Genomic DNA, 12,124 nt, shown 5'->3' on the forward strand with positions numbered 1-12,124 from the left:
TTTTTCAGAAATGCAAAAAACTTTATTCAGACAAAGAAAAGTGACCTGTCCACGGCAGTGGCACTAGGAAAATTAAAACATAAATCCTCAGGTAAAATGAAAACAGATTTCCTTCAGAACAAAGTCCTGTAAATGTGAAATTCTTGTTACATGTTTAAAAAAATTCACACATCTAAGTTCCTAGATGGTGGTATGTTTTGACACTGTTGAAGACCACAGTGATAGCATACAACTGTAAATTAAGTGCTGCATGTGCTTTTATTATACATGACAGGTGGAAATCCCCAGTTGTAGTTTAGCTGTGGGGCCAAGATACGACTTAGTGCAGCACCTTATGCTACCTTCACGCCATGTAGGATCTTAGTCACTCTGGTGGAGCGCTGTACAGCAAAACTTGTGATGCCTGCCCTGAACGCACTCCAAGGGATCGTAAGATTCGGTGCTCCTCATCGTTCTTCATGGGATCCATGCAAGCAGGTTGGATCTGGATTGGCATTTCAGTCTGCACAAACGGTCTGCAAGGTTAACACAAACATATTTTACATTTTATTCCCACCATGCAAATCGAGGAGAAATGTAGTACCTCTTTCAAGATTAATATAGTCTGTTGCAGAACTAGAAGTTGAACCATACAAACAACCCTTTCTGGGGAAAAACTTCTTTTAAAAAAAAAAAAAAAGTACAGATTTTGTTACTTCAACACAACACTGCAACACTTGTCATATGATATTTTGGACAGATACAATTATTAACACAGTAATTCTGTTATCTCTAAAATAACTTCAGCGTATTTGACCAGTCTGCCGCAGTCAAGCATCTGTAATGGCTGCGTCCCAGATGATACAAATTCTAACTCAGGTAAAAGGAGTTGAAAGAATTTTTTTTCCTCTTATCCCTGAAAGAGGGGCAGGGAAGGGGGGTGGAGAGAGAGCGAGAGAGCGTATTCTCTGTTGTAGGACCCAAGCAAGCATTTTGTATGTGTAAAAGCACAAATCAGTTTGAGGAGGAAAAACAAAAATTTCATCTGCAAAAACATTGCAACATGTTGCAAATAATACAGTTAATTACTGTAAATAAAATGCAAGAGGCGGTCAAAATACTTTTAACACCATTTGCGCAGTGGTTTCCTTAATATAGCCACTTTATTGGCATGTCTTTTTATTGGACACAGAAGAGGAAAAATCTTTGGTTCTTTAGGAAGCCTTTTTAAAGGGGGCTTAAGAAACCTCCAAAACCTGTTTTTAGAACCCCGTTTACATTAATTTCATCTTGGAAGATGAATTATTTTACAGAAACAGACTTTCAAAAAAGATAGGGCTGGCTGTGTTCTGTAGAGCTGCTTACATTCCTTATTTCTGAGAGGCAGGCTTCAGCTTTTAGCACCTCCATACTGTCTTTCCGATACTGGCCCCACACCAGAAGAAAATACAGAAATGTTAAAGGAGGCATTTGTGAGATTCTTTCCGATGTAAGGAGTCTCTTGAACGTTTCTTCTTGGAGAAGAGCTTTAAGGCATAGGCTTAAAATCCTTCCTACAATCAGTTGTGCGTTGACTCCTTTTGGGGAGTTAAACAGAGAAGAGCACTTCTTAATAACATCATTCCTTTAGGAGTTGTACGCCATTCTTTTGAAATATCACAATGTTTTGGATTCAACACCAGCAGATACTAGCCAATTTCAGAGAAAAAAAAAAAAAAAATTAAAATCTGCAATGGCTTCAGCACAAGCATTTTACAACACTCCACATAGAACATGTAACCCGGTGCAATTACGCAGTTCCTAGGCTAAACTGTTCCTTATTTACATTTCTCTTTCAGATGTTTGTCTTGCATAATCGAAGTAAAGCCCTGGGAGGTTCAAATTCTGCTCACTGTGTGATTTTGACTGTGGGTACAAGTTCTGCAGTCTTGGAAACTGTCTCCTGTTTGCATTCCTGCAATATTTGTTACTGAAAAGCTGTTGTCACTGTTTCTATGGTCCACCTTCCCTGAAGACTAACAGGGCAAACACGATGGTGAATGTAATACTCAGCACAAAAATACGCATACACGGTCAGAAAGACAAAGAATTAAAACAGAAGGGAAAAAGACAGACATTGGAGTTCAAGACCTTCTTAATAACAAAAAAAGCCAGACTTCTCCCTGAAGCCCAGAAAGATTTCTGGGTGCACGATTTCTTAGACTTTTTCTGCCACTGCAAGCTTTAGTTTGATCAAGGCTTGGTCGGGCTCCAGCCTGGACCATTCTCTGTGATCCTGCTGCTCAGAGAAGGATACAATACTAAAATAGCGCTCAGTGAGGAAATTTTGCTCTTTACAAACTAGTGGGTATGTGGAGAGAATCCCTGATTAAATCCTACCTCTTTGACACAGATTTGTAAAAAAAGTGGAAGTGCCAAGAGTTCAGCTTTCCAAGGAAGTGAATTCCACGCTCTCTTAATTTTTTAGGAAGCAGATCTCATTCCAGTCTCGAGCCACACTTTCATAGGCTTTGCCACTATGGTAAACATCTGGGAGACATCTGCCATAAAATGAAGGCTGAAACTGGAAGCACTTGTATAATCCAATAATGCGTACTTGTCTCTGCAGAGTATTACCAAGGAGTAATTTTGTTTCCAAAAAGAAAGCCCTCAAGTCTTTCCCCGTCATTAATCCCTTTGAAAGGAAGAACGGGAATCATTCATGAGATCTGCACTGCCTTCAAATAGACTGACAGAGAGGAGAGAGTACCCACTGTTTCTCGCTTAGAAATCCACTCAGGAGCCCTTTATGGCAAGAGGGGAAGAAATTGCTGTTTGACATTCGCAGGCTGCCAGATAGGTTATTGAGGGCCTGAACTCCAACACGGTGGTTTGCCAAGAACAGGAAATATTGTATTACGTTATAATGCCAGGCACAGGAATCTGCAGTTTAGGGCTTGCATATGATACAGACATATTTGCTGATTATTTCTAAGCAGCCATGGTCAATGATGTTAATTTGCCAAGGAGCCTACCATTGCTGCTGGTAATGAAAGGCAGCTCACACATCTGCCAGGCCTAGGTGGCACCTTTTAGTCTTTGCTCATCTGTCTCATGCAGTCTTCCTATCTTTTCTGTGTCAGAAGAGCTTATTTAAATATAGAGGTTGTTAGCTGTCCTGGAGAAAAACCTTCGCTATCAAACCTACTGGTATCTTGCTGCATGTTTTTCACTACACGGTGTTGGTAATTTTTATGTAAAAAGTTTTCTCTCCTTCAATCCCTGAATACCAAATTAGGGAAGATGAAAGGTCCTCATAAGAAATAATCTTGTATGAAGCATCTTCCTTTCACTTAGGTGAGAGTCTGAAATGAGTCCAAAACAACGTTCTGGTTTTTGGCCCTCCCTTTCCAGAAGGCCGAATCCAGATTCTGTGGCTTGCACACAATTGCATTGCTCATGTTAGGGTAACCGTCTGTAGTCTTAGGTTCTCACTGTATCCCTTTTACTTTTGCTAAAGTTTTGGGGAGCTGCCTTGGAGTTGCTGGTGTTTGCTGAGAGAATCTTAAGCTGGGTGTATCTTCAGTTCCAGGAAAGAATTGTTTATTATTCATATGATTATGAATAATAATTATGAAGCTAATGATTAATTTCCTCTGAATTTTTGTAACTGTAGCTATTTGTGTGAATTGCAGTGCTGGAGGAGTGTGCGTGGGCTTTAGGCTTCGCTTTTCTTTTTTAAATACCTATGAGTGCTAAACCAACAATGTACTAGTAGATGCTAAATATAGCAAACCTAGGATCATTCTGAAACTCCTGATGAAAGTTTGAAAGTTTGGTATGAAAGCCTGGTCCCACCAATGTCTGCTAATTTCATCCTACCATTACACTTTTATACTAAGAAAGAAAAACCAGGAGACCTTCAGAACTGCGTAGGTTAGGCGTTGCTACTAGTCACGATGGTCAAAGCCACCACAGTGGGGAGAATTGTCCCCTAACACCACAGGGAAAAGCAAAAGCAAATTAGAAAGGAACTTCCAGCCTGGAACAGAACTAACATCTCTCAGACTCCTGAAATCTGTCCTCTATTATCACTATTTTGCTAATCAGTGAAATGATGCTAACTGGAAAAAATTACAGTTTGTGAAGTTACTGAATTTCATTCAGATATTTAAAGGTTAATTTAAAGTAGAAAATCTTATTGTAACCACTGAAGGAAAAGAACAAAATGAAATTGCCATTACCCAGGTAACAGGACTAGAAATAGATGTGGTATTAGTCAACTTAGCCTGTACTCCCTGCAGCATGAACTCAAATGCAAATCTGTTCTGTTTCGAGCCCAGCAGTGGCCTGACTTCCCACTGCTTTGTGTGCACGTTTCCCCAGGGAATAAGCTGTGTGGCGACATAGCTTTGCCAAGCTGATATCCCTGAGCAGTGGGAGCTGAAGCAAGTGACTCATGACTGCGAGACGACAGCATGTGATGCAAGACACGCACAGGACAAACTGCTGAGAGATGCAGTTCATGACTGAGAGGTTTATTCCCACTGCCAGGAAAGGCCTTGTTCTTTTCCAGCTGTTACCATATTTTATAAACAAATATACATAGTATGGCATTTCTGATCCAAAATCTATATCAAACAATTTTCAAGGTTAAATATTAAAAACCAGGCACAGAAGTGTCTGTGAAATATTAAAAGCAATGAAGTAACACCAATGTCTTCACTCTTTTCCCCCAAGTGCCTTAAAAATGAAGCAAAAGCAAAATAAAAGCATTTGTATACATTTCTCTAAAGCGGTTATCATGACCACATGCCACGTTGTGCTGCATGGCACCGTAACTGCTTGCATCTCCTACCTCTTTGCTTACCAGAACAGGGTTTCGGTCTGCTGCTAGAAACACATTGGCTGGCAAAGAGGTATGTGCACTTACTCTGCTACCTCGTCAGTGCTGGTCAAATTCAAGGACAAAAAGGCGTAACTGGGATTAAACTCCTGATAATAATGAGTTCGTTTTCCCCAATATTAGGTAGTAGATACTAAGTGCAACAGGACTGGATGCTGGGGGCGCAAGCATTAGCATTCAGGACAGAACTGCAAGCTGCTCCTAAGCACTGTAGCTCCCTCAGCCAAACAAAGGAGGCCTTCGGCTTCTGTTTCATTAACTTCAACCGTTTTGTTAAATGGGCACTGGAACCAAAATGCACAGACATCAGCACCAACCAAAATATTTGTGTACAGTTACTAGGAATTGTACCAGTATAAGGCGTGTTTTAGCTTAGAATTTCACAGCAGAGTGGTTTTGCATTTTTTTAGAGAGACATGTATTTTTAGGTTTCTAAAGGAGATGCGAATCAAGAATGCCATGCTATACAGCGCTGTTCAACTGTGACAACTTGTGACAGTGATACAGCATTTTTAAAAGAACCTTGTTATCACTGGCCTGTCTCTCGATACCCGGCCCCTTGCATTTTTTTTGTAGGAGCAATTCCATTTACTTCAATAAAACGAGGATTGCAAGACTGGGCCTGACATTTGGAGGCTGATAGGTTGCATGATCTCCTCCCTGAGGCCCCATTTTGCAAAAATGCTCTGAATATATGGAGCTTCGGCAAGTTAGTGATAGAGAACAGGTTCGAGTCAGAGGTGTAAGAGAATGGATAGCCCACTGTTACTCTTCTGATCATGTCAGCTCTTAATATATAAAATGACTTTTTTTTTTAAATGGCTACAACGCCAGGCTACTCTGGGGTGTGGGAAAGACTGTGTAGGTCCTTGTTCTGCAAGTTTCAAAGGCTATAAGAGAAGGGAGCACCCAGCACTTTGCATGATTGCATGTGGAGTACAGAATTCCACGTACCACTTTCATTATTTACTGCCTGTTATGAGGACTGTTTCTCTCAATTCTGTTTAAAGAAGTTGGGGCATCTATGAGTACCGTTCTCTGCATGATCATTGCTAGTGGAGTCAATATGGATTTAAGTCCAACAATTTTTCTGCAGGCTGTTTTTTCACCTAAGCTGAGAGCGTGCCAGCCTTGCTAGTTTGCAGTTCTACTTCATGCTAGGTTTTTGAGAAACAGCACTGATGGTGCTCTTTTTGTACTAGAGACAGCAGCCCCACCTGCCTGTCAAAGGGTTTAGAATCAAACGCTGCTAATACTTTATTATTACTATTACAACCATAAATTGGTACTTTACAATCTGTCTTAGCAAACAGTCAACTGACCAGCAAAAATCAGTATCTTAAATACAGATGGTTTTCTAATTGGAGAGTGCACAATTATTGCTCTCTGCTGGTCCAATTCTGCCGCCTTGAAGACTTGTTGAGAAAAGGAGAGGTTATTGATGCAACTTTTACATAACCTTGACCTTTTATTTTCTGTCGAGGCCTATGATGATTTAGAGAATCCATATACAATTTACAAAATCTGATTTAAGACCCTCCCTCTATGCGTCTTTCATCAAGCTGAGTGTGTCATATTCTTGGCAGCCCCCTATCTTTTCTATTGTGCTTATATAGAAAATCTGGACTTCAGAAGATCTTGGTAGTTAACGCAGTCTGTCCCCCATTCCAAGACAAACTTAAATATAGCTATCAATATTTATAAAAATATTTCTTCCACTAGTTATGAAAAACAAACGGAAGATAAAAACTCATCAGTCTTGCAAAGCAATCTCTTCCTGTGCTTTTCATAATCCGTTGCATAAAGGAGGTAAGCCCTCCATTATGGACATCAGTTTATTCCCTTCTGCTCCTTCATAGCTCTGTGTTATATGTATTTGTAGGCTATTACTGGAGTCGAGCTTTCATTAAGCTAAAGACACCGTTTCATCCGAGGTTGTGTGTCCTGAGCCTTGGATCCTTCTTACGGCCTCTTGCATCATTCCATCACTGCATTTTGAATGAAATGCCATTCCACAAGCTTGGCAGTACTCCACCAGAGACCCTACCAGTGCTGGCTATGCTGCAAGGATTACTTCATATGTCTTGCAGACTATATTGTTGTTTATGCGGTCCAAAAGGTGTTTACCTTCATTGCAATATTGTGACATTGTTGACCCACGTTAAGCTTGTTATTCACTGTAATCTCACGATTTCTTCATGCATGGCGAGCTGGAATTCCAAAGGGTAACAACACAGACCTCGGAAGGCAGCAGACTGTGCAACAAATGGCCCATAAAGATGTTTGTCCTGTCTTCCCAGGAGCAAAGAAGGTAGGTAAAGATGTGTATCTTTCTGGATTGCTGTCTGACCAACTGTCATGTATTATTGCCTCAGGTCTGCCATGGGGTGTTTTGCCTTTTGGTGCACTGACAGGCTGAGCAGAGGAGTGAGGGAGATGTGAGACAGATCTAGGGGAGTTGTAGAAGGAGAGCGTAGGAGGAACAAGGAACATTTGTGGAAGAAACATTGCCAGTTGTTGATAAACTGTGGTCTTTCTGACTATCCTTTCTCTTGATCAAATTATGATAGTCTTCTACTCAAAATTAATGATTTCCAGAAAATATTCTGCTCTGACCAAGGAGAACTGGTTTGAGAGGTCAGGTTACCTTAAAAAATGAACTGTAAAACTCCACGCACAGTCCAGTGACAAGGTCAGGCGCTTGAGAAGGTATCATCCCAGTAGCACTACAGCAGCAGCTGTAGTAGGAAGCCCAGGACAGCTTCTCTATTGCCTACATTTGATCTAACCTGCCCCGCCTTTTTCTTTTTTCTTAATGAAGCCCTTTGTCACACATCGAATGGTTATTTGCTCTTTGAATAGTCCTAGTAACCCCCAGATTTGGAGGAGTACCTGGGAGTTAATTTTTTTCATACAGAACAGGCTTGAGAAGGATAGCATAGCAGAATGCATGATGACTATGGTGTTGAAGTCTAGCTTCACTTTTTTCTGAGACACACACTCTTTTTTATGAGGAAGGGGCCTGAGTTCTTAAAGAATAAATAGGGCAAAGTCTGTAAAAAAACACTGCTCCGAAACTGGGCGCTCACATTTAGATGAGCTGCTTTCTGGAAGGGAAGGAGAATTGTTTTCTGGCCTTTGTTTTGCTTGTGGCAACTTTTTTACTGTATAGACGTACAGGTTCCCCCATATTTTGAAAAATGTTGGGACTTGATACTGTTGAGTCACCCCATTGGTTACTTTTGGTTGTGTATGCGGGTTTTCCTCCTGAATATATGAAAAATACTTCAATTTTTACAGCTTAGAGTATAAAGGGAGGCTTCAGATGTTCCTCCGGGATAAGCATAAAGAAAGATTGCTAGGAGTACTTGCCTTTGTTGGACCTTTCAGAATATTAGGAAGAAGGTAGCAGTCCTGCATAGAATGGGCTTCTCTACTTGCTTGGAGAAACAGCATGTGTTCCCCTGTAACAAATACTCTCTCACTCCCAGCAGCTGCAGAGGAAGGCAGAGCTCTGCATTTGCACCTTCCCTGCCTTCCTACAAAGGGCCTTAGCATTACTGCTCTTGCAGACCTTATCGCTCTCTACGACTACCTGAAAGGACGTTGTAGCGAGGTGGGGGTCGGTCTCTTCTCCCAAGTAGCAAATGATAGGATGAGAGGACACGGCTTCAAGTTGCACCAGGAGAGGTTTAGATTGGATATTAGGAAAAACTTCTTCACCAAAAGGGCAGTCAGGCGTTGGAACAGGCTGCCCAGGGAAGTGGTTGAGTCTCCATCCCTGGAGGTATTTAAAAGATGTGTAGATGTGGTGCTTAGGGACATGGTTTAGTGGTGGACTTGGCAGTGCCAGGTTAACGGTTGGACGCGATGATTTTAAGGGTCATTTCCAACCTAAACGATTCTATGATTGCTACCCATGCTGTAGTTTCCTCACTCAGCTGTACAAGCAGTCTGGTGTCAGCTGTGCTCTGCAATGTGAGACTTCCTTGAGCCTATTCCTTGCCTTGCCTATGTGGTCTGCTAAGTGCAGGAGTAGCAGCTGTACAAAACCTAAGGGCAGGCATTAATAAACATATGAGGTGTGCTTTCCTTCTTGGGGAGAGGGGACGTGGTAACTTGCTCCAGTGAGAATGTCAGACGTGCTTGGGCAGTTTTTAGAAAGAACAGCTGTAAATGCCAGAACTCTTCCTGGCATTTCCTTTGGACAGTATATCATTCTCAGGAAGGGATTATACAGTTGGCATAGGCACTACGGAGACAAACCATTAATGTCACTGCACAACTATCTTAATTGAGGGCCAGCCACACCTGACAAAGCTGTGGAACCCACAAGATAGATCTTCTTGAGTCATCCCCACAAGGAACATATGCCAGTATGTATGTATCCCATGCTTACAAGGTGAAAGTGGAGTATTCAGCCCTGTTGCTGGGGAAAGGAGGAAAAGCAGGAAAAAGGACAACATCTGTATTCCAACATTTGCCCTCCAAGCTAGCGGAAGGCCAAAGAAACGTTATTCTTCAGTGTATCAAGAGATATGGAAAACCACAGGGTAATAGCACTTCAGCATTTGTTGCATCGTGTTTGTGGAGGCTTTAAGAGCAGCAAAATGGAGGCACAGATGCCTTCTGTTCCAAATCACATGCAGTAGCTGCTCCCTTGAAAAGCAAAGGACACATGCAGCAATTGCTACTAAATGAAAAACAGTGGTTGGACTTCAGGTGAATGAACAAGTTGTAAGTAGGCTTCATGTTAACTGCACGCAGTGTGTACCTTGTACACACACATATTACAGAACAGGCTGTGTCCTTTGGATGTGCATCACGGGAGCGGCACACAGATGTGGCATACGGCTTACTGCATGTACACATTTTTCTTTATAGTGTGTGCATTCTGTACTCATTTATTATGATGAGTGTCAAACATAAACAGGGCTGGAAAATTCTCTACGGTTGCCTAGCCTTTTCCATGTGAGACCTTACTTTAGTTGTTTATAAATTTGGAAGCCCTTGACTGTTTTCATAGACATTTTCTGTCTTAGGTTCATTTTGGGGTAAGAGAAGGAGAGAGGACAGGGGGAAAGAACATAAGCTAGAACAATTGAGTCATGTCTGGAAATGAGTCTTGCAGAAGAGACAGAGTATCCCACACACACATTTTTTGCAACCTTTCCTTTAAAAGACGAGGACACCTTAAGCTCTGGAGCCCTGGGTTTCTTACTTGGGGGAAGACAACGATTTCATGTGCATTTTGCTCAACTTATGAAAAGCAGCCCCAAATGTAACCCAGTTCTGTTAGCCTTTGTGAGGGGGAAAAAAAAAAAAGTCATTGTCTATGCTCTGTTAAGATCTGCTAGTGCTTTAAATTCTTCAAAGTTTTGTCTTTTTTTAAAGTAGATTTGACCTGCAGCTGCCAGTCTGGACCGTATGCTGTCTGGTCTCAGCACAGCAGATGGAAGCAGGGAGCCTTGCCTTTTCCTCCCTTGTCAGTTCAGAAAACGTCCATCTCAATCAGGTTGCTGGATTTGGACCAGAGCAAGATACGTGTTGGTGGGAAGAGTGCAAGTGGGAACGGGTCAAGGAGTTTGAAGCGGGACAGGAAGGTGAAGCAAAATGACACTATATGTTAAGAATGATCACTGGAAACTGAGATAATATAGTCAAGGTCATGGACTTGAAAAATATGGAAAGAAAGAAAAGATGGTGGAGTTGCTGGATATAGATGGTGGAGTTATTGGGGAGGGAAACAGAATAGCTTGAGTCAGAGGAAAAATAAGAGGGCAGACTGGCACAAAAAGTTAGAGATGCGAGGAATATGAAAGAGGTAACAGACCTGGCAAGCAGCTTTGGCTCTAAGAATGCTAAGATGGTGAGGGGAGGAAAATTAGGACTTGGGACCCTGCAGGTTGAGGGATGTAGTAAGTGGCTCAGTGTAGGAAGGCAGGCAAGGAGCCTGGAGGTGGAGAACGGAGACGGGTGATCAGAAACTGAGGAAGATCACATCCCGATATATGCCTCTGTCTCTAATTCTTCCGGCTTACCCTGCCATCCAGACGTGTGTCCCATCGAGATAACCTCCTTGCGTGAAATGCTGTTTTGTAATGTTTTCCCAGACCACTGGATCTGGAGCATACATGGTGCAGATCATTCCTTGTTCTGACCCTATCTGTACTCCAAGGAGATGCACCAATTTCTACAATTCAAGAAAATACGTACATTTATAGGTGATGGAGAAACTGTTAGTAATAAGGCCAGCCTAGAACAAGCCCTCAGTTTTGCAACTGGAGGGATGACAGAGAAGAGAGCAGTATGTTTCCTAATTTTCCAACAGATTACTTATGATGAGGAAAATATACTTTCATGTTGCTGAGAAATAATCACGCTATTTCAAGAGCTGATTTAAAACTTTCCACTAAGAAGAACAAGAGGCATCAGGCATGATTTCTTGTGAAAAGATCTTTGACTGAGCCTGTGACGGTCAATAATGACAAATGGCCAGCGGAGGATGAAATTCCCAAACAGGCTATGAAGTCCTAGCTCAGCAGAGTCTTGATGTATTGTAGCACTTGCCAGCCAACACATCTTCTTTTACTCTTTGGCAGCCTTACAGAGGGTTTTTTTTTTGTGTCAATAACATACAATTGCACTCACTTCAAAACCTGACTGTGAGGGTGGTGCTCCGTCAGGCCGCCTGTAGCTCAGGCTGGCGTGCCTGTGGCGTCCGTGGCTTCACAGGGCTTTCTGGACACTTGGGGAAGAGAAGCTGTAGCACTGTCGGGATGTGTGTGCTGCTCTTGGCTTTCCAGTACACGGAGGGGCAGGTGTGGCTAGCACTGAGGCACGGGGGAGCGTGGACAGTAAATGGCAGTTAGCGCACAGGATGGGTGGTGTGGGAGGGTTGAATGGCCAATGCTGTGCGTACTGGCCAGTGCTTGGACGTACCTATGGGCCCTGGAAGCGTGCTTGAGGTATTGGGTGCCGTGGGGTTGTGCAGTGAGGGCAGGAGGGAGTCGATGGTGGCAGCCAATGTGACATGTCAGACTGGGCGAAGGGGGTCCATGTATGCGGGCCGTGGGTACGCAGCGTTTGGAACAGGCGTTGGGCCTGGCGTGTGGGAGCAGCGGTACCGGGGGGCCTGTGCCGGGGAGGGGTGGGCGACCTTGGGGCAGCGCCTCTCTGGGTGTCAGCGGGCGCACCAGCGCCGGGGTGAGGGGCACAGCCTCCCCGCGGCGAAGGGTGGGCAAGGGGACGCGGCACCGT

Source organism: Nipponia nippon, unplaced genomic scaffold (genome assembly GCF_047370975.1).
Source record: "Nipponia nippon isolate SJK-2023a ecotype South Korea unplaced genomic scaffold, ASM4737097v1 scaffold_2, whole genome shotgun sequence".
Classification (NCBI taxonomy): domain Eukaryota; kingdom Metazoa; phylum Chordata; class Aves; order Pelecaniformes; family Threskiornithidae; genus Nipponia; species Nipponia nippon.